The 26,086-nt window shown below is 40.8% G+C and overlaps 1 long non-coding RNA gene across 1 annotated transcript; it reads left to right on the top strand.

Moving 5' to 3' along the window:
• Nucleotides 1-63: 63 nt before the first annotated feature.
• LOC123334171 lies at nucleotides 64-16,244 on the top strand. Its single transcript, XR_006552000.2, has 2 exons — nucleotides 64-317; nucleotides 15,639-16,244. It is a non-coding gene; the product is annotated as an uncharacterized LOC123334171 (long non-coding RNA).
• Nucleotides 16,245-26,086: the final 9,842 nt, after the last annotated feature.

Here is a 26,086-nt window from a genome sequence, read left to right as displayed (position 1 = left end):
TGAGCTTTTTTCCCCCCAGTTTCCAAAGATTTCTTTCTTTCTTTTTTTTAGGTTGCACTGTGCAGCATGTAGGGTCTTAGTTCCCTGACCAGGGATCAAACCCAAGCCCCCTGCACTGGGAGCACAGAGTCTTCCCCACTGGATTACCAGGGAAGTCCTCCAAAGATTTATTTTCCTGTTTATTTCTTCTCAAAGTTTCCAACAATGTTCTACAAAGAGAATATTATAATCACACACAAAAATCATTTAAAAATAATTTTACAATGATGGAGTAGGAAAGAAATAAAACACAGAAAAATAAAGGAGATTGAAAGGAGGTAAATAAAACTTTTAATCCTAGTTTTCTCAGCTAACTAAAGGAGTACCAGTGCAGCCTGACACGTGCCGTCCATCCTTTCACTGATTGAAATGACATTTATTACTACTATCACATTATTACCTCCTGTTAAAAACCCGGCCAGCTCCAAAAATGTCACTGTCTAAAGGGTCATGACTTACAGATAGTGAACTCCCAGGCCCTGGATCCAAGGCCCAAGTAGAAACCAGAATGTTATTTGTTAGGGATAACGTATGAGGGACTCAAGTGTGATGAACAGTAGAACTATGCAGTTTCTCAAGAATCTTCTAATGTTGGGAACTGACTCCCTGAAAATACCACCAAAATAATGTGCTGATAAAACAAAGTGCAGTTTATTTATTGCTCAAAATGATAAAGGAGAAGACTACTGTGAAACTAGTGTTTCAAAGTGGGGCAGACAAAGGCAGGATTTTTATGAAGTTTTTTAACATATGGTTTAAAGTGGGAAGACCTTAAACCACATATGCTTTAAGGTGGGAAGACCATAAGTCATGCATTTGAAGATAGGGTCTTTAAAGAGGTGATTAAGTTAAAAGGAAGTAGAGTGAGGACCCTAATCCAATATGACTGGTGTCCTTTGGAAGAGGATATTTGGACACACAAAGAGACACCTGAGGTGAAAACAGACAGAGTAAAGACCATATGAGGATGGTTGTAACCATGTGCAACCTAAGTGGGAAGCTATAGGAGTAATCCAACCTGCTAATGCCTTGATCATGCACTTCCAGCCTCCAGAACTGGGAGAAATAAATTTCTGTTGTTTAAGCCACCCAGTCTATGGTATTTGTGATGGCAGCCTGGGCACAGTAATGCATCTACCTAATTGCCACTTTTCAGCATTGCAATGGAAGTCCAAGTCCAGGACTTCCCCACATTTTGAATATGAAGATTCCCTGCAGATCTTCATGGAGACATGATAATGTTTGGAATATGTGCACCTGATCATGATTTCTCTAGCAACCTTTAGGCACACAGTTGCAGACAGTTTTATTTTGATGTTAATCAAGGAATGTAAGGGTTTTGACTATTACCTTTTGATTAAACTCTTCGGTTTTATTGCATTACTGAATGAATTGTATTTTGAAGGAAGATAAATAGTGTCTCCTGAAAGTCAGCAGAAGACTTTTGACAAATTGATGGTCAACATCTTACTGAGAGTCCTTGAAGCCGGGTTGAGTGAGTCATACCAACTGCCCTAGGCTTGAACATTCTGTGATCTATTCCAAAAGCTCTGACAATTTGTCCAGCCTTTGACAGCATTTCCTGGCGTGTGACAGGCAGTCATTTTGTACTTGCATCAGTGACAATAAGAGAGACAGCTTTATCTATCTGTGGTCATTCCTCAGTGACTAATATTTACTACACATGGTGTACACTTTCTGTAGCTCTATCTGTGCTCTTTGCTCTGTGCACAATTTTTGAAGACAATTTAAGAACACTAGGACTCCAAACCTAGGTTAGAACTGAACTGATCTTTTTTTTTTTTTAATTATCTCTTGGCTGTGATGAGTCTTTGTTGCCGCTCAGACTTTTCTCTAGTTGCAATGGGCAGGGGCTACTAAGCATTGCAGTGCTTGGGCTTCTCATTCAGTGGCTTCTCTTGTTTCAGAGCATGGACTCTAGGTTCTCAGGCTTCAGTAGTCGTGGCTCCTGTGCTCTGGAGAACAGGTGGAGTAGTTGTGGTGCTTAGTTGCTCCTCAGCATGTGGGATCTTCTTAGACCAATGATCAAAACTGTGTCTCCTGCATTGGCAGGCAGATTCTTTACCACTGTACCACCCAGGGAAGCCCCAGAACTGAACCTTGAATATGATTATCGATGCCAACTTACCACGCAACTTTACTGACAATATATTTTTAACTGCTCTGGTCCTACAAAACCAAAAATCTTTACTAATTTTATATATAAAAATGATATCACTAGGCATTATATATACATATATATATGATATATTTCAATTTTTAGATAACATAAATAGAAATAGATATCCTAGAGCAAAGGAAATTGAAAAAATCAGAGGAAAATATTAATTTAAAACTAAACCTGAGTCTAGCTATTGCTGCTTTCTTGTTTTTTTTCCCCTCTTGTTCATTGTTGCCTTCTAAGGGGAAGTATGGAGGGAAAGGAAGGCATAATTCATATCAGTAGTTGGGCAATACATGTCTCCTTCTCTCTTCCTTCTTCTCAAATCCTGGTAAAGAAGAAGGGAAATCTGAAGTTACAAAGCCTCTGCCCATCTTTCTCTGCAGATAAAGAGTGGGATCTGGAGCTGATGCCTAAGTTGTGAAAGTGTTAGGGAGTAGAAATGTCTTTGAAGTTCCAGAGACTAGTAGTGGATGGAAAAAAAAAATTACTCTGTATAACAATACAAGGGAAATAGAGTTTCACCTTGCTAGGGGAGGAAGGTGGCCAAAGCAGGAGAAGTAAGGAGTGTGGAGTCAGAAATGGAATAAGAAAATATGGAAAAGGTGAGAGCCTGCTGAGATAGAGGTGCTCTGGGCAAAATTCCAGTAACCCAGTAACTGTGGAGGCTAGAAGACTAATAACCAGGATATATGAAATAGGAGGTTCAGTCTTCAGCTGTTCGCCAGGTGTCACTCTCATTTGATCCCACACTTCATACACAGAGTCCCCAAAGTGCAAAAAGCTGCTGCCCATGTGTGAGGATAAATGAAAATGATTTTCCTCTGCCTGTAAAGGAGAGGAAGAACTTTCTCTCTACCTTTGCTTTTGAAACAGGCTCTTCAGAAACAGAACAGTCCTTGAATCCCTACTTTAACTTTTTGGAACTTGGGAAGATCTCTCCAGATAAGCTCCAACTCCTGTTTCCCTATGCAGAGTTATCTGCAAGGTCTGGGCTTCATACCCCCTGAAATGTCCACACACAATTCTGGAGTTAACCCAGCAGGCTATCTGGAGTAACTCTTTGCCTCTTAGGGAAAGAGAAGTTTAAACAGTCTTTCCTCTGCTTTACTCACTTGTGTGAGACTTCATCCTGACTTCATAGTTACTCACAGGCTACCCATGTGCATGTACTACTCTGCTGCGCTTACTCAGCACTCAGTTAGGTTCCTAGACCCAATTATAATGTGTCTGTGCTTCCAGGGAGGACTGCCCACACAACACAAGCAATTCTCAGACACCAGTAGGCTGTGCAAGAATTCAGCTCAATTCTGACACTATCTACCCAGAGAGAGCATCAGATTCCACAGGATAAAGTTCACTCTGTTAATAAAAGAAACAGGCCCAAAATGAGATCACTTGTGCTAAGCCCCACATCACCAGACCAAGACTTCATAATACCTAACCTACCTGCAGTTTCAGCCTCTCCCAGGAATATGACCTTTAACAAATCTGGAATTATAGGCATACCCTATTTTACTATGCTTCATTTTACTGTGCTTCACAGATACTGCATTTTTTTATAAATTGAAAATTTGTGGCAGTCCTTCATCAAGCTAGTCTATAGACACTGTTTTTCCAATAGCATTTGCTCACTTGGTGTCTGTCTGTCACAGTTTGTTTATTCTTGTAATACTTCAAACCTTCAGCCAGCAACATATGAAAACTCACTGAAGGCTCGGATGATGGTTCAGCTCAGTTCAGTTCAGTCGCTCAGTTGTGTCTGACTCTTTGCCACCCCATGGACTGCAGCATGCCAGGCTTCCCTGTCCATCACCAACTACTGGAGCTTGCTCAAACTCATGTCCATTGAGTTGGTGATGCCATCCACCCATCTTACCTTACTCTGTTGTCCCCTTCTCCTCCTGCCTTCAATCTTTCCCAGCATCAGGGTCTTTTCCAGTGAGTCAGTTCTTTGCATCAGGTGGCCGCAGTATTGGAGTTTCAGCTTCAGCATCAGTCCTTCCAATTTCCAGCCCTTCTCCCCTCCCTGGAGGTTGGGAGTAAGATTAAAATTTCCAACCCTTTCATTGTTGGTTCCACTGTCACCTCATTAACATAAAAGATAACTTTATCACTCTCCACACTGATGAAATTCCAAGGGTTTTGGGGCCTATGAGCCAGGACCTGTGGATAGAGATCAAATACACATGAGAAACATATTCTGGTCATCTGACTGACCAAATATATATCTCTCATAAATTATAATATCTCAAGTACTAAATTAGTTTTCTTTTCTGTATTGATGTCAAGGGGTCTCTCTTCATTTGCAGGACTTTTATTTCCCTAGTACACGCAGATGATTTATTTTATCCTTTAGAAATAAAGCAAGAAAAAGAAGATGTGCCTTATATTGGGGACTATGCTCTAGAGAATAGAGATGGGATTTATTTATCAAAAGCAGAAATTTGGAACCAGAGAGACAAGGAGAAATGTGGTACTGCTCTTCTACTTTCCCTCCCCAGACATATCTTAACTCCTAGAGCTGTTCACGGGCGCGCTAAGTGCGGCTGAGAGGAGCTACCCCACGTCCGAGGTCAAGGGGGGGCGGCCGAGAAGAGATACCAAGCGTCCAAGGTCAGGGGTGGCGGCTGGGAGGAGATACCCCATGTCTTTAAGCCCGAGTTCAGGGGCGGCGGGCAGGAGGAGAAACCCCACCGTGGCTGCGCAGGCACAGGAGGGCCTAGAGGAGCTATCCCACCTTGAAGATCAGAAAGGGTGGCGGTGAGGAGATACCCCTCGTCCAAGGTAAGGAGCACTGGCTGTGCTTTGCTGGAGCAGCCGTGAAGAGATACCCCACGCCTAAGGTAAGAGAAACCCAAGTAAGATGGTAGGTGTTGCAAGAGGGCATCAGAGGGCAGACACACTGAAACCATACTCACAGAAAACTAGTCAATCTAATCACACTAGGACCACAGCCTTGTCTAACTCAATGAAACTAAGCCATGCCCGTGGGGCAACCCAAGATGGGCAGGTCATGGTGGAGAGATCTGACAGAATGTGGTCCACTGGAGAAGGGAATGGCAAACCACTTCAGTATTCTTGCCTTGAAACCCCATGAACAGTATTAAAAGGCAAAATGATAGGATACTGAAAGAGGAACTCCCCAGGTCAGTAGGGGCCCAATATGCTACTGGAGATCAGTGGAGAAATAACTGCAGAAAGAATGAAGGGATGGAGCCAAAGCAAAAAGAATACCCAGCTGTGGATGTGACTGGTGATAGAAGCAAGGTCCGATGCTGTAAAGAGCAATATTGCATAGGAACCTGGAATGTCAGGTCCATGAATCAGGGCAACTTGGACGTGGTCAAACAAGAGATGGCAAGAGTGAATGTTGACATTCTAGGAATCAGCGAACTGAAATGGTCTGGAATGGGTGAATTTAACTCAGATGACCATTATATGTACTACTGTGGGCAGGAATCCTTCAGAAGAGATGGAGTAGCTATCATGGTCAACAAAAGAGTCCGAAATGTAGTACTTGGATGCAATCTCAAAAACGACAGAATGATCTCTGTCCGTTTCCAAGGCAAACCATTCAATATCACAGTAATCCAAGTCTATGCTCCAACCAGTAACGCTGAAGAAGCTGAAGTTGAACGGCTCTATGAAGACCTACAAGACCTTTTAGAACTAACACTCAAAAAAGATGTCCTTTTCATTATAGGGGACTGGAATGCAAAAGTAGGAAGTCAAGAAACACCTGGAGGAACAGGCAAATTTGGCCTTGGAATACGGAATGAAGCAGGGCAAAGACTAAAAGAGTTTTGTCAAGAAAATGCACTGGTCATAACAAACATCCTCTTCCAACAACACAAGAGAAGACTCTATACATGGATATCACCAGATGGTCAACACCAACATCAGATTGATTATATTCTTTGCAGCCAAAGATGGAGAAGCTCTATACAGTCAGCAAAAACAAGACCAGGAGCTGACTGTGGCTCAGACCATGAACTCCTTATTGCCAAATTCAGACTTAAATTGAAGAAAGTAGGGAAAACCACTAGACCATTCAGGTATGACCTAAATCAAATCCCTTATGATTATACAGTGGAAGTGAGAAATAGATTTAAGGGCCTAGATCTGATAGATAGAGTTCCTGATGAACTATGGAATGAGGTTTGTGACATTGTACAGGAGACAGGGATCAAGACCATCCCCATGGAAAAGAAATGCAAAAAAGCAAAATGGCTGTCTGGGGAGGCCTTACAAATAGCTGTGAAAAGAAGAGAAGCGAAAAGCAAAGGAGAAAAGGAAAGATATAAACATCTGAATGCAGAGTTCCAAAGAATAGCAAGAAGAGATAAGAAAGCCTTCTTCAGCGATCAATGCAAAGAAATAGAGGAAAACAACAGAATGGGAAAGACTAGGGATCTCTTCAAGAAAATCAGAGATACCAAAGGAACATTTCATGCAAAGATGGTCTTGATAAAGGACAGAAATGGTATGGACCTAACAGAAGCAGAAGATATTAAGAAGAGATGGCAAGAATACACAGAAGAACTGTACAAAAAAGAGCTTCATGACCCAGATAATCATGATGGTGTGACCACTGACCTAGAGCCAGACATCCTGGAATGTGAAGTCAAGTGGGCCTTAGAAAGCATCACTACGAACAAAGCTAGTGGAGGTGATAGAATTCCAGTTGAACTATTCCAAATCCTGAAAGATGATGCTGTGAAAGTGCTGCACTCAGTATGCCAGCAAATTTGGAAAACTCAGCAGTGGCCACAGGACTGGAAAAGGTCAGTTTTCATCCCAATCCCAAAGAAAGGCAATGCCAAAGAATGCTCAAACTACCGCACAATTGCACTCATCTCACACGCTAGTAAAGTAATGCTTAAAATTCTCCAAGCCAGGCTTCAGCAATATGTGAACCGTGAACTTCCTGATGTTCAAGATGGTTTTAGAAAAGGCAGAGGAACCAGAGATCAAATTGCCAACATCTGCTGGATCATGGAAAAAGCAAGAGAGTTCCAGAAAAACATCTATTTCTGCTTTATTGACTATGCCAAAGCCTTTGACTGTGTGGATCACAATCAACTGTGGAAAATTCTGAAAGAGATGGAAATACCAGACCACCTGACCTACCTCTTGAGAATTCTGTATGCAGGTCAGGAAGCAAGAGTTAGAACTGGACATGGAACAACAGACTGGTTCCAAATAGGAAAAGGAGTTCGTCAAGGCTGTATATTGTCACCCTGTGTATTTAACTTATATGCAGAGTACATCATGAGAAATGCTGGGCTGGAAGAAACACAAGCTGGAATCAAGATTGCCGAGAGAAATCTCAATAACCTCAGATATGCAGATGACACCACCCTTATGGCAGAAAGGGAAGAGCAACTCAAAAGCCTCTTGATGAAGGTGAAAGTGGAGACTGAAAAAGTTGGCTTAAAGCTCAACATTCAGAAAACCAAGATCATGGCATCTGGTCCTATCACTTCATGGGAAATAGATGGGGAAACAGTGGAAACAGTGTCAGACTTTGTTTTTCTGGGCTCCAAAATCAGTGCAGATGGTGACTGCAGCCATGAAATTAAAAGACGCTTACTCCTTGGAAGGAAAGTTATGACCAACCTAGATAGCATATTCAAAAGCAGAGACATTACTTTGCCAGCAAAGGTTCATCTAGTCAAAGCTATGGTTTTTCCTGTGGTCATGTATGGATGTGAGAGTTGGACTGTGAAGAAGGCTGAGCGCCGAAGAATTGATGCTTTTGAACTGTGGTGTTGGAGAAGACTCTTGAGAGTCCCTTGGACTGCAAGGATTTCCAACCAGTCCATTGTGAAGGAGATCAGCCCTGGGATTTCTTTGGAAGGAATGATGCTAAAGCTGAAACTCCAGTACTTTGGCCACCTCATGCGAAGAGTTGACTCATTGGAAGAGCCTCTGATGCTGGGAGGGATTGGGGGCAGGAGGAGAAGGGGACGACAGAGGATGAGATGGTTGGATGGCATCACTGACTCGATGGACATGAGTCTGAGTGAACTCTGGGAGTTGGTGATGGACAGGGAGGCCTGGCGTGCTGCAATTCATGGGGTCGCAAAGAGTCGGACACGAGTGAGCGACTGATCTGATCTGATCTGAGAGCTGTTCAGAAATAACTGGGTTTCCAGTTATGAAGCTGCAAACAATTTCATGAGACTCTTCTTACATTATGTAATATCCTGGGTAAATACATAAACCATTTAGTGTTTGACCTAACTGGCATCATCCTGTATAGATTGCTTTCATTTCTTTTTTTTTTAAAAGGAATATTTATGTTACATTCTCCCATGTTAAAGAACATTTTAAAAACATCAGCTTTGATGATGACATTGAATGGACACATAAAAATTATTGAATACTTTTTTCTTTTTTTGCTATTGCAGACATTATTTCAATGAGTATCTCTTTTTTAGTTTTTAAAACTTTTTATTTGGATATGGTTTCAAACTCACAGAAAATTTGCAAGAATAGTACAAAGAACACCCATATGCCTTCCATCAGATTCCCCTGTTATTTACATTTTGCCTCATTTGCTTTATCTTTTGCTCTTTATTGGGGGAAGAACTGTTGCTCTACCACCTCAGAGTGGGGTGGTGGAGGTCTGTGAATTAACTGACAATAGCCACATTCCAGGAGGAAAGACAATTATTTACATACATGTAGGACCACTCATAACAGTTTGTATAGCAGCTTAATAGAGGAAAAGGTTGGGGGTGGTTAAGGACTTTAGATGAAAAGTACAAAAGATTCTACTTAGCTTTTTCATCCTGATGCTATTGGGGAACCTCCTTCCTGGCTGGAAACTCCCCTGGAAGGGAATTTATGGCAGCTGAATTCTTACCTCCTGGTGCTAGAATTTCATTTTCTCCCAAACATGCAACTCCTTTGGAGGGGTGTTAAATGGCAGCTGCATTTTGGGGGGCTTTACTTTAGTCAGATACTGGCAATTCAGATAAGATATCCTAATGCATATTTTGCTCAAATTTTTGTCATTGAAGGTTATCTTTATGCCATTCTGGTAGATTATTAGTCCCCTCATCTCTCTATATATCTATATCAATATCAAGATAGATACACAGATATAAACTCATTGTATGTGTGTTTTTTCTGAACCACCTTTTTCCCATTGTATTTACCCCTAATACTTCAGTTTGTATGAATTATTAAAAGACAAACTAAGGCATATTAAAAATATTAAGAGTTTATACTATTCCAATCAGGCAATACCAAACCAGAAGGAGAAAGGAGCGCTCCACCAACAGGACTCAGGGAAAGATTTTTATAGAGAACAGGTAGAAACAAAGCAAGGAAATTATTTGATTGCCTCATTTGTAAAAGCCTAGTTTGCTGCTGGTGACTGGTTGTCCTTTGGTTTTGAGTTCTCCACCTTGAAGCATTTACAGACCTAGGCTGTGGTTTGCTTATGCAGGCAAAGCACCTCAGTCTAATGGTTTCCTGTTTAATTAATTTAACCTTACAAAGAACAAGGGTATCCCTCTCATATAATCATAGTACCTTTATCAACTTTAGTACACTTAATCTGGATATAATTATATTTCCTAAATCTACCATCCACGTTCCAATTTTGTCAATTGACCCAATAATATATTTATAGCAAATATTTCCTTTCCAGCAGAGGGTCCAATCTAGAGCTAGGTTATTATATAGCAGACCCTTGAATAACATGGGTTTGAACTTCGTGAGTCCATGTATACAGGGATTTCTTTCACTGAATACATACTACAGTACTGCATGGTCCACAGTTGGTTGAATCCGAGGATACTGAACCTCAGATATGCATGGACCACTGTAAAGCTAACTGTAGACTTTCGACTGTGAGGAAGATTGGTACCTCTAATTCCCTTGCTGTTCAAGGCCAACTGTACTTAGCTGTAACATCTCTTTGAGTTCAGTTCAGTTCAGTCGCTCAGTCGTGTCCGATTCTTTGCGACCCCATGAATAGCAGCACGCCAGGCCTCCCTGTCCATCACCAACTCCCGGAGTTCACCCAAACTTTTGTACATCAAGTCGGTGGTGCCATCCAGCCATCTCATCCTCTGTCATCCCCTTCTCCTCCTGCCCCCAATCCCTCCCAGCATCAGAGTCTTTTCCAATGAGTTAACTCTTCACATGAAGTGGGCAAAGTATTAGAGTTTCAGCTTTAGGATCAGTCCTCCCAAAGAAGACCCAGGAATGATCTCCTTTAGAATGGACTTTAGTCTCCCTTAATATGGAGCATTTCCTTGGCTTTTCATTGACTTTTATGACCTTAATATTTTGGAAAAATATAGACCTTGTAAAACAAAAAAGTGGAATTTGTCTTATTTTGAGCTTGACTAATATTTCCTCATCATTAGTTTCAGATTTTGCATCCTGGCTACATTAGTGGCATTGTGTCCTCAGTCCCTCATTTGTGATAATTTGTGCTCATTTTGATTTTCTGGTCAAGGTGTTATTTGCATAGTTAGGTGTTTTTTACTCTTGTGACCAGTAAGCAACCTGTGAGAATTATTATTCAATAGCACACATTCGGTGGATACCAGAATCTAGTCCTGTAAATTGTCTTTGAGATTTTTTACCTACCTGTAAATTAGGCTGCATGCCGAATTCTTCTAATTTCAAGTATCTTGTGATGACTCTTCAAGCTAACATTTCTAATTTTCTTCCGTTCATCTGACTTAAAGTCACTGAGAACAAAGGCTGCCCTTTTCTCTGCAAACTGAAGCTGGAAAACTTGATATAAACTTCAGAGGAATCACTGCAACAGTTCCTGTGTGGCCAGCCTTCATGCCTGTTGATGTGTGGGCCACACATAAAGTTCCTTGGATACCTGATGACATCACCAGAGAGATTCAAACCACAAAAGATGCTTCACACCCAAATATCTCAAAATCACTGGCTCCCCTCAGAACTCAGAAATTGGACTTACAGTTTCTTTCAATTACCAACCTTTGTTACTATTTTGTTTCCCTAGAAATGCCTCTTATTAAATACCTATTGGCTTGAACCATATAAGCCTCACTTTTGGAGCCCAGCTATATCACCTATAGCCATAGGGGTTCAGAATATGTCACCCTAAAATATGCCACATTGGTATATTGATTATTTTGAATTAAAGTTACTTTAGAAATGGCTGATATAAGAACTCTGACCTTACTTTGTCCGCCCCTAAAAGTAGGAGATAAATCTCTCATGTACAAGGTACCCTCCCTGTAGCAGGAGGGTAGAAGGCATTTTTATCACCAGAGACAGGGAATTTAGGGCCAAGAAAGCTGTAGGAACAAACCTTGCTACTTCATCATGTTACTACCCTCCTGTCTTGTCAATTCTTCAGATGTTTATTGTTTCTTTGTCTAAAATGTATTGAAGGAGGAAACAGATGGAACAGGCTCCATCTTGAAAGCAGGACTCCATCTTGGGATGGACTGTGGACTTTGAGCTATATGCCCAGTATCTATGGAAAGGACATACCAACTGGAAAACCAGACCCCCTACCCGCCAGATGGAAGAGCCCCAGGGCTCATACCTAGACTCTCCATCGCCTAAATGAATATTCTAATTATCTGTGTAACCAAATAGAATAATAAATTCTATTATGCTTGTAGGGGTATGACCAAAGGCCTATTGATAATTGTCCACTATAAACTACCTAGGCATAAATCATATGAATCACGGGTTAACTTTGATTGTATCTTTCTTTTCCTTTGTTCAGACTAGTTTCAGAGAATTTGGGGAGGTGGGTTTGAGCATGTAAACTTAGGGTATATACATCACATCACACATCAGTTGCTCAGTCGTCTCCGACTCTTTGCGACCCCATGAATCGCAGCACGCCAGGCCTCCCTGTCCATCACCAACTCCCAGAGTTCACTCAGATTCACGTCCATCGAGTCAGTGATTGAGTCAGTGATGTCATCCAGCCATCTCATCCTCTGTCGTCTCCTTCTCCTCTTGCCCCCAATTCCTCGCAGCATCAGAGTCTTTTCCAATGAGTCAACTCTGCACATGAGGTGGCCAAAGTACTGGAGTTTCAGCTTTAGCATCATTCCTTCCAAAGAAATCCCAGGGCTGATCTCCTTCTGAATGGACTGGTTGGATCTCCTTGCAGTCCAAGGGACTCTCAAGAGTCTTCTCCAACACTACAGTTCAAAAGCATCAATTCTTCAGCGCTCAGCTTTCTTCACAGTCCAACTCTCACATCCATACATGACCACAGGAAAAACCATAGCCTTGTCTAGACGAACCTTTGCTGGCAAAGTAATGTCTCTGCTTTTGAATATGCTATCTAGGTTGGTCATAACTTTCCTTCCAAGGAGTAAGCGTCTTTTAATTTCATGGCTGCAGTCACCATCTGCCAGGATTTTGGAGCCCAGAAAAATAAAGTCTGACACTGTTTCCACTGTTTCCCCATCTATTTCCCATGAAGTGGTGGGACCGGATGCCATGATCTTCATTTTCTGAATGTTGAGCTCTAAGCCAACTTTTTCAGTCTCCACTTTCACTTTCATCAAGAGGCTTTTGAATTCCTCTTCACTTTCTGCCATAAGGGTGGTGTCATCTGCATATCTGAGGTTGTTGATATTTCTCCCAGCAATCTTGATTCCAGCTTGTGTTTCTTCCAGTCCAGCATTTCTCATGATGTACTCTGCATATAAATTAAATAAACAGGGTGACAATATACAGCCTTGACGAACTCCTTTTCCTATTTGGAAGCAGTCTGTTGTTCCATGTCGAGTTCCAACTGTTGCTTCCTGACCTGCACACAGATTTCTCAAGAGGCAGATCAGGTGGTCTGGCATTCCCATCTCTTTCAGAATTTTCCACAGTTGATTGTGATCCACACAGTCAAAGGCTTTGGCATAGTCAATAAAGCAGAAATAGATGTTTTTCTGGAACTCTCTTGCTTTTTCCATGATCCAGAAGATGTTGGCAATTTGATCTCTGGTTCCTCTGCCTTTTCTAAAACCATCTTGAACATCAGGAAGTTCACGGTTCACATATTGCTGAAGCCTGGCTTGGAGAATTTTGAGCATTACTTTACTAGCGTGTGAGATGAGTGCAATTGTGCTGTAGTTTGAGCATTCTTTGGCATAGCCTTTCTTTGGGATTGGAATGAAAACTGACCTTTTCCAGTCCTGTGGCCACTGCTGAGTTTTCCAAATTTGCTGGCATATTGAGTGTAGCATTTTCACAGCATCATCTTTCAGGATTTGGAATAGCTCAACTGGAATTCTATCACCTCCACTAGCTTTGTTTGTAGTGATGCTTTCTAAGGCGCACTTGACTTCACATTCCAGGATGTCTGGCTCTAGGTCAGTGGTCACACCATTGTGATTATCTGGGTCGTGAAGATCTTTTTTGTACAGTTCTTCTGTGTATTCTTGCCACCTCTTCTTAATATCTTCTGCTTCTGTTAGGTCCATACCATTTCTGTCCTTTATCAAGACCATCTTTGCATGAAATGTTCCCTTGGTATCTCTGAATTTCTTGAAGAGATCCCTAGTCTTTCCCATTCTGTTGTTTTCCTCTATTTCTTTGCATTGATCGCTGAAGAAGGCTTTCTTATCTCTTCTTGCTATTCTTTGGAACTCTGCATTCAGATGTTTATATCTTTCCTTTTCTCCTTTGCTTTTCACTTCTCTTCTTTTCACAGCTATTTGTAAGGCCTCCCCAGACAGCCATTTTGCTTTTTTGCATTTCTTTTCCATGGGGATGATGTTGATTCCTGTCTCCTGTACAATGTCACGAACCTCATTCCATAGTTCATCAGGAACTCTATCTATCAGATCTAGGCCCTTAAATCTATTTCTCACTTCCACTGTATAATCATAAGGGATTTGATTTAGGTCATACCTGAATGGTCTAGTGGTTTTCCCTACTTTCTTCAATTTAAGTCTGAATTTGGCAATAAGGAGTTCATGGTCTGAGCCACAGTCAGCTCCTGGTCTTGTTTTTGCTGACTGTATAGAGCTTCTCCATCTTTGGCTGCAAAGAATATAATCAATCTGATGTTGGTGTTGACCATCTGGTGATGTCCATGTATAGAGTCTTCTCTTGTGTTGTTGGAGGAGGGTGTTTGTTATGACCAGTGCATTTTCTTGGCAAAACTCTATTTGCCCTGCTTCATTCCGTATTCCAAGGCCAAATTTTCTTGTTACTCCAGGTGTTTCTTGACTTCCTACTTTTGGATTCCAGTCCCCTATAATGAAAAGGACATCTTTTTTGAGTGTTAGTTCTAAAAGGTCTTGTTTGTCTTCATAGAACTGTTCAACTTTAGCTTCTTCAGCATTACTGGTTGGGGCATAGACTTGGATTACTGTGATATTGAATGGTTTGCCTTGGAAATGAACAGGGATCATTCTGTCGTTTTTGAGATTGCATCCAAGTACTACATTTCGGACTCTTTTGTTGACCATGATGGCCACTCCATTTCTTCTGAGGGATTCCTGCCCACAGTAGTAGATATAATGGTCATCTGAGTTAAATTCACCCATTCCAGACCATTTCAGTTCGCTGATTCCTAGAATGTCAGCATTCACTCTTGCCATCTCTTGTTTGACCACTTCCAATTTGCCTTGATTCATGGACCTGACATTCCAGGTTCCTATGCAATATTGCTCTTTACAGCATCGGACCTTGCTTCTATCACCAGTCACATCCACAGCTGGGTATTCTTTTTGCTTTGGCTCTATCCCTTCATTTTTCTGCAGTTATTTCTCCACTGATCTCCAGTAGCATATTGGGCACCTACTGACCTGGGGAGTTCCTCTTTCAGTATCCTATCATTTTGCCTTTTAATACTGTTCATAGGGTTTTCAAGGCAAGAATACTGAAGTGGTTTGCCATTCCCTTCTCCAGTGGACCACATTCTGTCAGATCTCTCCACCATGACCTGCCCATCTTGGGTTGCCCCACGGGCATGGCTTAGTTTCATTGAGTTAGGCTGTGGTCCTAGTGTGATTAGATTGACTAGTTTTCTGTGAGTATGGTTTCAGTGTGTTTGCCCTCTGATGCCCTCTTGCAACACCTACCATCTTACTTGGGTTTCTCTTACCTTGGGCGTGGGGTATCTCTTCACAGCTGCTCCAGCAAAGCGCAGCCATTGCTCTTTACCTTGGATGAGGGTATATAAGATTTTCACAAAAACTGGTCAGGGTCCTTGGCTAAGAGGAGACTCTGCCTTGGGCCCACTGGTGTAATAAACTGCACTCCACTATCTGCATTGCAGTCCTGAGTGAGTTTGTTTCCTGGAACGCATGGCTACAACAGTATAAAAGTGTCCTGCTTTGCTCAATTTGATTTTCATGTCTTTGTAGGGGGGCTGGGGGAGGGGGCTCCCATATAATTACATTTGTTTATCTCCTGTTACTCTTTTTTATTACAGGTGGGTCTCAGCCAACAACCTGGGAGGATAGAGGGGAAATTATTTTTCGTCCCTTACACCACCTTCTGAAGTGAGACACAACTCTGTAACTGAACTGACCTATTCTCAGTACTAAGAGACTAGTTCAGTGAGACTACCAACTTCACAGGGAAACTTAGCAGGGAACTTTCAAAGGATGGAATGAAAAGTAGCAGAATAGGCCACTCCAAAATATACCTCTTTGGCATAAGGATTATTTTGAACTATTATTATTATTATTTTTTAAGAAACAGCAGACACAGGAGAAGCTCCAAAACAGAGCTGAATTTACCCTTTTCTAAGGGAAATCTCCATTGATTACGGTGCCTTCCTCTCTGTACCAGGAAGAGAATGACTCTAAATCACAAAACTCATCCATGAAGAAGGTGCTGGCTTAAATCTGCATAACAACCTTACCCGGTTTACTGTGTCTTTCCTGATAACCTCCTGTAACTGGCCCCCCTAGTCCCCAGCATCTTTCTTTTGTCTTTAGCTGAAGATAGTATTTCAAGTGATGGATTGGGCCATTTCAGGGTATTTTACTCAGTTTTCGTGGGTATCTCCCATGTATACATGATATATGTGTTAATAAACTTCTGTGTGTTTTTCTCTTTTTATTTTTTATTTTGTTTTTCTCTTTTTAATATGTCTTTTATTTCAAGGGGTCTGATCACAGAACCTAGAAGGGTAAAGGAAAATTACTATTCATAGTAGTATGAGTTATTAATGCTAGAACTGTTAATAAGAAGATAGTGTGTGTGTTTCTAAGAGTTCTTTTAGTATCAGGATCAGCCACAACTTTCTCCTTAGCATCAGGAGAGGTTAAAAGGTAACATGACAACATTAAGCAAAATATTAGTTGCTGTTGTTTATTTTTACAAAAGACCAAATGGAGTAAAGATGCCCTCTAGTGAAAGATTAGGTACATTTTACAATCAAACTGAAAGAACAGAAAATCTATCCACAATTACATGGCAATTGCAATGTGGAGCTTTTGCTTTCTTCCTGAACAATAAAATCAATAACAGAATTAAGAAATTAATTCACTTATGTAATAAATTATGTTCTCATTCATATGTTCTTCCTGAATGAATTTTATTGATTTTAATTACTTCTAAGTTGTTTTGTTCTGTAAATTCGAATAACCAAGTTGTCATTCTGTCAAGGAAATCTGTTGTTCCCTATTTTGGAAAAAAAAAAAAAAACAAGGGTCACTCTTTATTGACAAATATACTCTTTCTCACAGGTTTATAAAGTAAATATTGATTTGTTCAACAGATAATCTGAATGTGTTATCAGAATTTACTTTAATTTTATAAAATAAATATTTGAGAGAAAGTAATTTGCAAAATTATCAAAAGATCTAATGATAAAGAGCTTCCCTGGTGGCTCAGTGGTGAAGAGTCTGCCAATGCAGGAGCCAGGGGTTTGACCCTTGATCTGGGAATATCTCACATACAGTGGCGCAACTAAGCCTGTGTGGTACAATTGTTAAGCCTGTGCTCTAGAGCCAGTGGGCCACAATTACTGAGCCCACATGCCAAAACTACTGAAGCTCACACACCCTAGAGACCCTGCTTGCAGCAAGAGAAGCCACCACAATGAGAAGCCCACACACCAGAACTACAGAGTAGCCGCCCCTCGCTGCAACTAGAGAAAAGTCCACGCAGCGCTGAAGACCCAGAACAGCCAAAGATAAAGAAAGAAAGAAAGTTACTTAAAGCAAAAAGATACAATGACAAATCTCTAGAAAAATAAGATGTTGACAGAAATTCTTATTTTATGACTTTCAGGGTCAAGGTGCTTGAGAAAGAGATAAAAGAATAAAGGGACTGTGTGTAGAGTTGATGGGCACGGGGAGCAGGAGATAATGCTCTCAGAGGCCAGCCCAGAGTCTTGTTTAGAGTGAAAATCAATAAACATTGTTGATTGGAGGTGAGACAAGTTGTTCCCTAACAAACTGAAATAAAATCTCTTTTGGATGAATTGCTAAGATGGTTGGCAAATGCCAAAATTCAGTGTTTCATTGATTTAAAACTGTCCTGTAAAACTTACAGGCTGACAGTCCCTTGGCTATGACAAAAGGAATACTAAAATACAATGGTGAAAAGATGATCTTTTCAACAAAAGGTTCTGAGCTTATTGGATGTCCATCTGCACACATACAAAAATTAATCCTAGCTTCTACCTCACACCTTAAAGAAAAATCAGTTCCTAGTGGATTGCAGATCTAAATGTGAAAGGTAAAACATCAAAGTTTCTAGAAGGAAACATGGCCACCTCAGGGATTGCAAATATTTCTCAGACTGGACGTGAACAGCACTAACCACAGAGCAAAAGACCGTACTAACTGAAAATTAAGAGCTTCTCTACTTAAAAACACCACTAGAAGACCTATGCAATATGTATGTTCAATAAAGGACTTTTATCAAGAATACATAAAGAATTCCTACAAATCAATAGAGAAATGAACACAGAAGAAAAATGACTTAAAATTAATAGGGACTTTACAAAAAAAATGATACTCTACTGATCAATAAACTTATGAAAATGTGTTCAACTTTCTTAGTCTTCAGGGAAAGAAAACATTACATCATAATGTGACAGCACAATAACCAGAGGTATCCTGGTAAATGTTCGACAGTTGGCTTTCTAGAAGGAGGAAAAGTCTGTATGTGTGCGTATCACAAATTGACAAATAATAAAATATACAGTGTATACTCTTTACTGTAAATTCCATACAGCCAACTGATTCTTACAGAATTCTTTCTGATTTTGCTGAACTTTTGCATCCTTATCTAAGGCTGTAATTCAACCATGCTTTGATAATTTTTTTAGCTATTCACAAGATACCAGCTACATACATGAAACTTTTAAGTTTAATCTGCATTATTAATATTTCCCCAATCACTTTCTGAACTCTGTATAAATCAAGCCCTGATTAGTGGCATGTCCCAGTTTTCATAGTGTAAATATTCCACTGTGGTCAATCTCAAACTACCTAGAAGATATTGCTAAAGAGATGCATATAATATTATGTATTATATAGTATTTCCCTCACATGGATAAAGTTACTATAAATAAACTCAATAGCATAGAATGATAGTCAAATGTAGTACAGTAATTAGGAGGTGATAAATTTTGAATACTTTTGTTTTAATATAACTTACTTATGTTTATGTAAGTTAATTTTTAATAATGGTTATTTTTAGCAACCAGTTGTCAAACTTATTACAAATTTAACCTTTGATCCCTGAGAGCTGGTCTGAGCCAACTCCATCATACCTTTGAACCTACCAGAATGAAAAGATAGCCAATACCACATGAGATCTATGACAATTAATTCCTAGATAAATCCCCAACAGAAACGAACACCTAGCTTCACCAAAGACATGTATAAGAATGTTCACAGCAGCACTATTCATAATAGCCCTAAATGAAAAGCAACCCCAAAGTCATCAATAATAGATAAATAAATCATATAATATTCAATGAGAATGAACACACTATTGTTACACGTACCCTCATGGACGAATCTCATAAAGGTGAAATAAACCAGACCGAAATGTATACACGGGCTTCCCTGATGGCTCAGACAGTAAAGAATCTGCCCACAATGCAGGAGACCTAGGTTTGATCCCTAGGTGGGGAAGATCCCCTGGAGGAGGGCAAGGGAACTCACTACAGTATCCTTGCCTGGAGAATCCCCATGGATAGAGGAGCCTGGTTGGCTACAGTCCATGGGGTCACAAAGAGTCAGACACAACTAAGCGACTAAGCACAGCATAGCAAAAGAATACATGCTGTTTGTTTCCATTTATATAAATTCAAAAACAGACAAAAGTAGTCTACAGTGTCAAAGTAAGGAGAATGGGGTAAGGGCGCAAGGGACACAACCGGTGCTCTGGTTGTGTTCTTTTTCTCAGTTGGCACAGTCTCCATAGTTGTGTCCAGTTTGTGAAAATTCATTAAACTGGACCACTTAAGATCTGTGTGATATTCTTTGGATGTGTCATTTCAGGGTTTAAAACATTAAAAAAAAAATCTACTCCCTAGATTTAAAAAGGTATAACTGACCTAACTGATAATTCCAAGGTAATATTAAGTTGGCTAATTTAATTATCCATAACTGAAAGAGTTGTTTAGTCGCCAAGTCATGTCTGACTCTTTGCAAACTCCATGGACTGTAGCCTTGCTAGGCTTCTCTGTCCATGGGATTTTCCAGGCAAGAATACTGGAATGGACTGCCTTTTCCTTCTCCAGGGGATCTTCCCGACCCAGAGATCAAACCCAAGTGTCCTGCTTAGCAGGTGGAGTCTTTATCACTGAGCCACATGGAAAGGCCACTGAAGGAGTAGGGGAGTAGAAACCAGAAGGTTGATGAATGGAGTCCCATTGCCTCATCATGAGAGCCTCTGAAAGAATTTTTATTCCTTTTGTGACTCAATACTTTCTACTACAAATAGAAGTGAATTACAAAAATCAGAAAATTAATGAAACACAAAGCTTACCAAATCTCTATACTAACCTTCAAAATAGCTAAACTCTATGAAGCTATTTTGTAACAGAGAGTAATATATCCCCAAATAATTTACTTGGTCCTTGAAAATATGACTCTGTTAAGAGTCATATAGCCTTTTAAAGATTTTTCAAAGACATAATAACCTTGTTCATTTTTTCCCCATTTGGCCTGGATCCACAGAGAGAAAACAGCCACAAGCCAATAAAATAAAAAGGAAGGCATACTTCTCAGTAAAAGATATGGGTAAATAGTTAAATGGATGTTGGAAATGGAGTGAGGGCTCCATCAGCCGTAAACCCAGTGGAAGAAGCAGCTTTCTGTTGAGTGGAAGTTAATTTAACATTGTATGTTGCAGATAAAAATGTTTGCCAGAGATTATTAATTCCTACAAAACTATACCTAGATCTTTAAATTATTTTCAAATTACTTTTGAAAGCTTTCTCCTTCCATATCACAATATCACATACAAAAATACGTTAGACTCTGTTGCTACCCGAACACTCTCCTTCTAGAAGCTTTACTGCTACAGCACATTTCACATTTCATAAATTTTAATGTCTGTTTTGCCCTAGACTTTCCTTTCTATGTGAGTTATTTAGCAGAACTTAGTTTAAGATTATGTGATACGTATAAAAGAGTACTTATTTTAGACGGACATGATAGAAAGAAATCTTTTCTTGAAGGTTCATTCATTACATTTTGTAAGGAAAAGAACCATAACTGAGTATCAGTTTCACCATAAATCTACCCATCTCCTTTGCAAAGAGTCTATAATCAGCAAGTCAGTGATCTGGGAATTATTTTAGACATTTAGCTCTGCACACACACCAACTTGACAAATGTGAATAATAGGCTCACACTGACTGGACAGTCAGAAGCAGACAACACTTGGGTAAATCAAACAAGGTTTACATATTTGAAGGTGCAGCATGAAGTTAGAACAGATTAGCTGGGCAGTAGAGGCATCAACTCTCATTTCCTACTAACAGTCAGAAGTGCTTTTACTTGAGAACCCATCAAGGGGGCCACACCAGCAGATACAAAGTTGGGGATGGTAAGTCTGAGCAGATGAGGCTCCCATCAGACCTTTCAAAGACTAGGACTGTCAGACCTAGTCTCATATACATAATGCTAAAGCAGTCCAGGATGTCTTGGTCTTGCTTGGGTACATGCTGGAGACAACTGCACCCTGGCCAGGTATACCACGACTATCAGGGAATCACAGGACACATGCCGGATTTGGAGGAGTATATCATACTCACGTTGTTTGTTTAGTCATTAAGTCATGTCTGACTCTTTTGTGACCCAATGGACTGCAGCCTGCCAACCTCCTCTGTCGGTGGGATTTCCCAGGTAAGAACCCCGGAGTGGGTTGCCATTTCCTTCTCCAATATAAATAAAATCTTTGTTCATTGCTTTTAACCCCTCCAAACTAGGACAGTATGGGCTGGATGTAATTCCGAACTCCATGCCATGGAACCAGAGTAATGGATAATCTGTTACCCATATGGCTCTGGGAGTCATGCTAAAGCACCCTTGGACCAGTTTTAGGATCCAATAAAGTCCAGAGTTACTTATGTTGACAAGGAATCATGAAATTAAACAAGGAAAAAAAGACTGCAAAATACATGCCATGCTAAGTCACTTCAGTCGTGTCCAACTCTGTGCAACCCCATAGATGGCAGCCCACCAGGCTCCCCCATCCCTGGGATTCTCCAGGCAAGAACACTGGAGTGGATTGCCATTTCCTTCTCTGATGCAGGAAAGTGAAAAGTGAAAGGGAAGTCACTCAGTCATGTCTGATTCTTAGTGACCCCATGGACTGCAGCCCACCAGGCTCCTCCACCCATGGGATTTTCCAGGCAAGAGTACTAGAGTGGGGTGCCATTGCCTTCTCTGATACATGCCCTGCTGCTGCTAAGTCGATTCAGTCTTGTCTGACTCTGTGCGACCCCATAGACGGCAGCCCACCAGGTTTCCCCGTCCCTGGGATTCTCCAGGCAAGAGCACTGGAGTGGGTTGCCATTTCCTTCTCCAATGCATGAAAGTGAAAAGTGATAGTGAAGTCGCTCAGTCGTGTCCAACTCTAGCGACCCCATGGACTGCAGCCTACCAGGCTCCTCCGTTCATGGGATTTTCCAGGCAAAAGTACTGTAGTGGGGTGCCATTGCCTTCTCTGATACATGCCCTAGCCATAGACTATCCAATCATTAGTCACTAAACATTTTTCTACATCATTATTATTTTTTTAAACTTTCTATGTTGCATTGTGAAGTGAAATCACTCAGTCGTGTCTGACTCTTTGTGATCCCATGGACTGGGGCCTACCAGGCTTCTCAGTCCATGGGGTTTTCCAGGCAAGAGTACTGGAGTGGGTTGTCATTTCCTTCTCCAGGGGATCTTCCTGACCCAGGGATCAAACCCTGGTCTCCGGCACTGTAGGCAGATGCTTTACCCTCTGAGCCACCAGGGAAGCTGGTACACTGGGGTATAGCCAATTAACAATGTTATGATAATTTCAGGTGAACAGTGAAGGACTCAGCCACACACACACACACACACACACACATATATCCATTCTCTCCCAAACTCCCCTCCTGTCCAACCTGCCACATAACATTGGGCAGAGTTCTATATGCTATATAGTAGGTTCTTGTTGGTTATACATTTTAAATATAGCAGTGTGTACATGTACATCCCAAACTCCCTAACTATTCCTTCCACCATTCCTTCCCCCAGCAACTGTAAGTTCATTCTCTAAGTCTATGAGTCTGTTTCTGTTTTTTAAGTTCATTTGTATCTTTTCTTTATAGATTCCACATATAAGGGTTGTCATATATTTGTCCTTCTCTGTCTGACTTACTTCACACTACATCATTATTTTATATGTGCTTTTATTTTGCTTATTTTTGTTGCCTTCTAAACCTATGCAGTGAAATGTGAGGAGGTTTCTATTTAGCCATCCTCCATCATCTGGGGGCATCCTTTTACCAGGTGAAACACCCATTTGCTTTGGATGGTGCCCTTTCTTTCAACTCAGTTTTGAATAATAGGATGCCAAACTGCAGTGCCACAATGAGATCCCAGCAATCTAGGTTCATCATTGGCTTAATCCATGACTTTTCTTTTTTTGGCTGCGCTGGGTCTTTGTCGTTGTGCTCAGGTTTTTCATTGCAGTGGCTTCTCTTGTTGCAGAGCACAGGTTCTGTGGTGCCTGGGCTGCAGTAGATGTGGCATGCAGGCTTAGTTGCCTCATGCCACGTGGGATCTTCCCAGACCTGGGACTGATGTTTCCTGCGTTGGCAGGCAGATTCTTCATCATTGGACCACCAGGGAAGCCCCCATGGCATTTTAATCAGAGAAGAATTGCTAGATGTTACACATCTCTGCCTAAAGCTTAATCTACCTTAACCACTGTGTCATGCTGAAACCCTTACTCACCCTGGATGGTTCTGCTGAGGCAGAGAGCTGATTTAGATCAGGAGCCAGGCTGAAACCCTGGGTTTACCAACTACTACGCTTGTGATCTCCAGTAAGTCCCATGGGGCTCGAGTTTGTTTTCCTCACCAGTGAAGTGGGATCTAATCTATTACCCTTATGGGTTTGCAGCAACAGTGTAGAGAATGCTTGTAACTTTGCCTTAAACAGTGCTTGACACACAGACTGTGCTCAATAAACATAAATTGATTCTAAATCTGACAGTTTAGTCTCTTGAAATATTGCATGCGCAAAAAATTGTTTATTGTCTATAGATTTTACTGACATGGATGGGTTTTACTGAAAAGTCTCTAAACTTCAGCAATAAATTCATTGCTAGGATTTCAGAGGACAAGTTTGTTGTGTTGTGAACAGATGTAAAAGTGCCTACAGCTAAAAGCATTTCCTTGTACGTGAAATTAAGACTTGCAGCTACATGCCAAGCAACTCATGAATCAATATCATATTCTCGGCCACCACTTACCCTCTTAGAAGCTTTTTGAAAATATTAGTAAGTGTAACCAAGAATTTGTTGAACTCAAGTAAATTTTCACTGAGCTGTTTGATTGCTCACTCTGTTAGACGGATTAAAGGTTATTAGAGAGGGACTGTCATTGACAGTGCTGCTGATGGATCAGCAAGCAGCAAGACTGCACAGTAATGAAGAGAAAGAAAATCACTCCATACAGGGATTAAGATTTTAATTGGTTTCTCAAGGCACTTACAGACTCTATTCAAGAGCTAGTTCTGAAGTTTAAAAGAATATTGGAAGACCGCAGTCATGACCACTTAGGGCTTTCTGTTTTACATTCACAAATATTAATTGAATACATCACCACTGTCTAAAAATAGCCCAATAAACATTTACCAAGAACATCTGGCTATTAGACTTCTTAACTGAATGCACCCGACTGTGTTAATTTTGGCAATGAATGTGCGAATTGCTAAGCTGATATAGGGATTCTAAACTTGGAAAGGGCAAAGGTAGGAGAGTAGGAGGTAGTTCTTGGAAAATTAGCATGAATAGGACTGGACTACAGTGGTCAGTGGCTCAAACTCTATATCTTTAGTTACTGCCCAGTCTCAATCTGCTCACATGATGTAGGCTCTGCTGATTACAGGTGCCAGCCCTTAACTTCTGAGTTAATGATGCAAAGAATTAAGGACAGCAGGAAGCCTCATGATGGCCACACAGAGTTCTAGGGAAGCAGGGACTGAGGTTCTAGCAGCAATAGCTGTATCTGCAGGGCAGGCTGCCGTGTATATACTGTGATAGTGATATCTGTGTGGTTTTGACTGGATATGTTGGCTCTGCTGTGTGATTTCGGGTGGTATTCCTGGCTGCATGGCCCTCAGTCTTGTTTTTAACCTTCCTTTGGATTCTGGGGCCTACCAAGAGTATGTCACAAATTCCTTTTGCTAACTAACTAAGCCAGAGTCAGTTTCTCATGCTTATAATTAAGAACGTAGTATTTCATTTGAAAAGACCCTGATGTTGGGAAAGATTGAAGGCAGGAGGAGAAGGGTACAACAGAGGATGAGATGGTTAGATGACATCACCTAACTCAGTGGACAAGAGTTTGGGTAAACTCTGGGAGTTGGTGATGGACAGGGAGGCCTGGCATGCTGTAGTTCATGGGATCGCAAAGAGTCGGACACGACTGAGTGACTGAACTATTCATTCAATTTTTTAAAAGCCAATGTTAGAATATCAAAAATCCCCATGGACTGGATTTGTGATGGTACATCACTTCGAGTCCTCCCTTATAAATTATAAGCTCCTGGGAATTCCCTGGTGGTCCAGTGGTTAGGACTGTCTGCTTTCACTGCCGTAGCCAGGGTTCAATCCTTGGTCAGGGAACTAAAATTCCACAAGCCGCATGGTATGGCTAAATACATAAATGAATAAATAGCAAACTTCTTCATAAACAAAGTGGGGGAAAACAAATATGAACAGAATTCATACAAGCTGGGTTTCTTCATTTTCTCCCAGCATCCTATTTTTTTAAAAGAGTATTTTAACAGAGTAATAATTATTAAGTATTCTTTAACAAATTGTTATCAGATCAAAGAAAAGACAAAGCTCAGGGGTAAAATGGCTGGGTCATAGTGTACATCTGGTTTGCCTGAATCCCTGACATAACATGCTGATGGGAATATTTAGAACAATCAGGTAGCCTGAAGAGAAAGACAAAGGAGACTTTCCCCTTTCATTCTTTTAACACTTATGCCAATTAGTAAATGCTGTTTACTTGGGACAAAACAAGGTGCTAACAATCTGAAGAAACTCAAAGAAGTATGGACCACCTGACTGGCCTTCAAGGAAACACATTTATTCATCTTTCAAATGTTTATTAGATTCTCCTGTATTAGACCTGATGGATATAAAGATCTGCAAGGTATAGCCCTTGTCTGTTGAGGCTTATGGTTA

The sequence above is a fragment of the Bubalus bubalis genome, chromosome 1 (assembly GCF_019923935.1).
Source record: "Bubalus bubalis isolate 160015118507 breed Murrah chromosome 1, NDDB_SH_1, whole genome shotgun sequence".
NCBI classification, from domain to species: Eukaryota; Metazoa; Chordata; class Mammalia; order Artiodactyla; family Bovidae; genus Bubalus; species Bubalus bubalis.
This window is presented reverse-complemented; position numbering and strand designations above follow the sequence as displayed.